We start from the raw sequence: 5060 nt of genomic DNA on the forward strand, positions 1-5060 counted from the left end.
TCATAACCCCTTTAAAGATCAACGACTGTACTGGTCATGGGTGGCGTGCCTGAGAGTGGGACAGTAGACGGCTGTTATATACCAACTTTAGACTTCATTCACCCCTTAACTGACAGGGCACTGGAGGCTACATGCTCGGTGAACCAGCCGATTGTCAGTCTTGCATCACTTATCATGCCCCTTTCTCATACAGATCTGCAGGTCGGACATGAGGCAATAAAAGCTTGGCCCACCAACCACATGGCTCCTACCGCCCTGTCAACGTAGAGGTGAGTTGGTGGGGTCTGCTGAGTGCTTCTGGCGTAGCAGCTCGGCAGTGGTGAGTTACTAGAGCGCAAAATGCAATACCGCACTTTACTCTGAATGGTGCGAGCCATCGGAGCCAATCCAGTGCCGAAGGTGTGTCACGTGGCGTGTCCGTTGGGCGCAACGGCACGTTGAGCACAGTGTCATCTGGCAGCGACAAAGTGTCAGAGCTTTCTGGACAAGCGGCGATAATCAAGAATGAAACGTGCCCTACAGCTAGCTAGCTTCGAGAGTGTTGCACATCGCAGTGTCAAACGAAACGGCAATATCAGTCAACAAGACCGAGTACCGCTTTACGACGAGAGTGAGCCCGCCTCGCACCCATCCAAAACAGCGTGAAACTGGCAAAAAATATTCTAACCCTAAAATTAACTTGGGCTGTTCGTACAGAAGGAGCACGCTTCAGAGAAAGAGTCGTGTGGGCATCCTTGTGTTCCGCAAGGCGTGCCTAGCCTTCAAATTTCTTGCGTTTGCTCTGATCAAGCTTTTGCGCAGTTTTTTCCAGTGTATCGTTTAACAAAAAGTTACAGCTGTTTTGTACTGAGCAGGTTACAGGAACTAATGCCATCTGTAAATATCTCTTACAGCCGTGCTGTTTGAAGTCATCACAGATATAAACTACACGTTGCAGCAACTCTCAATTGCATTCCTCCCCGTCATGTCGAACAGCGTAGCGCTAATTTCAGTTTGAGGTCTGCACTCTTACTACAATGCAGATGGTGACAGCATCAGGCTGCACTCGGTAATTTAGTTTGAGACCGGTTCTTTGTGCGGCACTCCGCGAGTGCGGTGCACTCTATGAGATGACTCGCATAATGCCAGTGCATTTGAAACGAGCTTGCTATAAGGCCCGCTACTCATGGGATAAGTTACTCATATAGTTTTTGGGCAGCTGATGAGTTATTCCCCCCTCCACAGCAACACGCATTGCTGGTTTTGGGTACGACTTGAAACCGATGAGCAGCTCCGACAACTCTAAGGTTTTTGAAGCGGCAGGAGCAGTTCAGGGACACAATATTTCCACGTGACCTCCCTTGCAGTAGTGGTGATGGTGCATTCAGTCTCAACTCCCTCAGCTCCGAACGGAGTAACTCGACTTGGAGTTCTCAGTGCATTTTAGAACACCTTAAAAAAAATCCCAAAGAAAGCTGCTTTTTTTTTTTTGTGTGAATGTCATGTCTGTTGGATTTTTCACTAGCCACTGTTGTTAAACTTCCAGAACTCTATGTGCCGAGAAATTGAGAGAGAGGAGGGGATGAGAGTGCAGGAATGTCAAAACGCAGAGCTCCGATTGGAGCGATTAGTGGGTAGACCTAAAGCTAACTGCCTTTGTCTGTACTGCACATGCAGAACGTCGGTTTCCAGCGTTTCGCATTGACATTCGAATGCGTTTGACGAGTGCAGTGGAGATAAAGGCAGCCTTTGTTTCTGCTGCACTCGTTGAACACGTTCAACTGCAGAACGCGGGCGTCCAGTGTTTGACTCTCGCATTGAAACGTCCTCGACAAGTGCAGTGGAGACAAAGGCACCTAGCTTTAAGTGTACCCACCAATCCCTCTAACCAGAGCTCAGGTGTCCTGACGTCCTTGCGTGCTCTCTTCCACTCTTCTCCCTCATTTTCTTGGCACATGCATCATGGGCAGATTTTAAGGATGGGGGACTAAAGCCCCCAAGGTTAACTTTTTTCAGTGAAAAATCTACATATGCCAGCTTTTGTTAGGAAGAAATGATTAGTGGCTTCCATCCATACTCGAGAACCGAACTAAACGCAATAGACTACTTCCATAAATTCCTGCATGCAACACGGCGCGCGTTGCACTCTGGGAACTAGTTAGCCAGGGAGGAGAGTGGCATGGTTTCGGTTTCGATTGACACGTCGACAAGAGATACACAGAGCATGGACCATAAACGGCCGTTATCTCATATTTTCTGGTATCGAGAGCGTCATTTGTGGTCTCTAAACTAACCTAAATGGCCAGACCTCGAATCTTTAGCGCAAGCCCGAGAAGTATAGCTTGTCTTAACGCATGCTTGTTGTATTTTTGTACTTGAGCCTTTTTGTTAGCGGTTCGATGTATGTGGACGAGCCAGTGCTGGGAATGTCGACGCTGCGAAGCTCAGGGATCTTGCTTGTGTACGAATCAACAAGCTGTAGCAACCAATAAGTATGCATACATCGAGCTCGCGCCTTTACATTAATGTTGCTAATCAGGAAGTTTTTTTTTTTTTTTTTTTTTTTTTTTTTCGTGCGTCCATAGACGAAATATAACTTTTTGCAATTACTGTTTTTCTTAATACGCCTGAGTATGCGAAGTAAAACTCTGACGTGCCATTGAAAAGCTCCATTCGAACACACTTCTCATCTCTTATCTGTACTGCCCCGCAGCACTGCACAAAGTGAAGTCCCCACCCGCTTGCCTTCCACTAATATTCAACATCACGTATCCGCATAAAGTTATCCTGCAATAATATAGGTACATTCGCACATACAAAAAAAGAAAGCAGAAGTCGAGCACTTGTGTGAACAATGTCGCACCGTTTGCTGGAAGTGCACTGGACAGGCATGAATTCTGCGGTGTGTTGAACGAACGAAATTATTCAAAGCGCATTTGACGGTTGCTAATGGCCATAATATTTGTTATGTGTTTGCTTTCTTTCTGACTGAGTATGCCGAGATAATTTCAGACACACCATTCAGGCACAGATCTTGGGCGTCAGTAAAAGCTCGTCCAAAAAGGCTGAGGAGGAGTTGGGGACGCTTGTTAGGGCCTCCGTCGTAGCTAGCCAATCTTAGCGTTTGCGAAAACTTAATCTTCTATCAGCATAAAATTTGAGTGTGAGATATGTGATGACATGAGGAAGACATCACAGTAACTTTTGTGCAGTAGTGAGGTTGAATTTATTGTTTCCTTAAAAGTTAATGCGCCAATGCTGGGCTTAACTTTGATACTCCTGTGAGGATGTGGCTTGCTTTTCGCCCAAAGAAGTAACAAGAAGCGTACATTTGGCAAACAGAATACGTGTAGGGCTCAAGGTGACCAAATTTCAGTTGTAGTTCACTGGTACTGGACGGGATTACTGACACTGAGCTCAAAGATGCACTCGTGGGGTGAGGTGACTAAGCCACGTCTTACGACGTTTGCATACGCACGCATAATATCCGGTGTTTCTGGAACCAAGGAAAGTGCCCCGGTCTTCGTTTTGTATCGCTCGAGAATGAGTGTATTGTACATTCGTAAAAAAAGTCAGATAATCGAAAACATGAGCATCGTATTCGGTCGCGGCGTGATAGCATGAGATGAAGCTGCTCAGTAGAAACCGAAACTAAGTGGCCAACAAGTTCCCAGAGGGCACTGCGTGGTATTTCGCGCGATGGGGCGCGTCGGTTTGGAAGAAGTCTATTGCAACGCCGCCATTTCTCCCACATCAGCCACTAAGGAAACCACACGGCTACACTTAGTGGTTCCGTCGAGTCGCTGAAGAGTCAGTGGCGCTGACTCTTCTGTATAGGCTCCCTACGGGAGCCAGAATTGCGTGTTCATCCCTGTAGCGCCGTCTTTCCTGCACGGTATAAGGAGCCGGCGAATGGCAGCACGGTGCGCTCAAAAACGGGAACGTATGCCAGGGTGCGTGCAATGTGTACTTTCGTGCACGGTCGACCTCATCTTGGTGAGGTCGCACTCACCGAGATGCGACCTCACATGGTCGCATCTCGGTGAGTAGCGGTGCGGCGGTACGTGGAAAACAGTCATGCAACTATGGCTCCTGTAAAGAGCCTATACAGGAACTCTACGTGGCGCCATCTCACAGGGCCATTTTGCAGTAGCTAAATAAAACAACTTGCATGTTTTAATTCGTCGCAGAAGGGTGGCGCTGTTATTGTATTGAGTTTGGTCTCGGTGGACGCCAGCGGTCCTGGTTCTAAGAGTGAGTTTTCCAACTGAGCGTTTTCCTTGCATGTTCGGGTCAGATATTGGTTCCTGTTGACCTGATGGACTCCTTTGTTCTCTGCATTCATCATAGGTTACCGTCGTGAATCATGGACCTAGACTGCACTCTTAGGCCCACTCCTTTTTGGTGGATCGGGTCTTGCCATCTTCCCCTTTCATGGCTTCCTGACGTAATTAAATAAATTCTCATATTTTTTTCTGACGGTGGTGCATACCTCTTGCCACACTTGACAAAAATAGTGTGGTGAATCCATGCCACGGATTACTGTGAAACATGCGAGAAGGTATTTATTGAGAAGATTAAGCTCCGAAAAGTTCGATGGAAAGACAATAGATATACCCCGTTTAATATTTCTGACCACTTTAAGCATGCTATCTCCGGAGTATTTCAGCCTATCATTGCATCGGCTTTTGACCATTCACACGCTCACGGAAAGGCAATCGGCAAGGGCTTTCAAATCTGCGTTCTGCAGATTTGAAACATTACCAAGTGTATTTCGGCACAACTAAATGTTCAAACTTAAGGCCATTTTGTTGCCATAATTTTAAGTTTCTGCTAAGGTGAATATGTGTTCCTTACATTAATTAAAACGAAAAAAAAAAAAAACACTCATTACATTTGTCCTCGGAGTTTTTACAAAAGACCCATCGCTATCACCATCACTATTGATTTTTCCAAGATGGCCGTTTTGCTTCCTGTACGTTCCGTGACTTCGGCGATTCACGCGACTTACGAACAGCACTGCCCAATGGACTTCTTCCAAAACCGACGCGCCCCATCGCGGCGAAATACCACGCAGTGCA

At 46.7% G+C, this 5060-nt stretch overlaps 1 long non-coding RNA gene across 1 annotated transcript; it reads left to right on the forward strand.

The window, feature by feature from the left end:
• The first annotated feature begins 452 nt into the window (after positions 1–452).
• Positions 453–4458, forward strand: LOC115310109. The gene is made up of 2 exons (XR_006078404.1): positions 453–1048; positions 4330–4458. It is a non-coding gene; the product is annotated as an uncharacterized LOC115310109 (long non-coding RNA).
• Positions 4459–5060: the final 602 nt, after the last annotated feature.

The sequence above is a fragment of the Ixodes scapularis genome, unplaced genomic scaffold (genome assembly GCF_016920785.2).
Source record: "Ixodes scapularis isolate PalLabHiFi unplaced genomic scaffold, ASM1692078v2 PGA_scaffold5__190_contigs__length_132052651, whole genome shotgun sequence".
Taxonomy (NCBI): Eukaryota; Metazoa; Arthropoda; class Arachnida; order Ixodida; family Ixodidae; genus Ixodes; species Ixodes scapularis.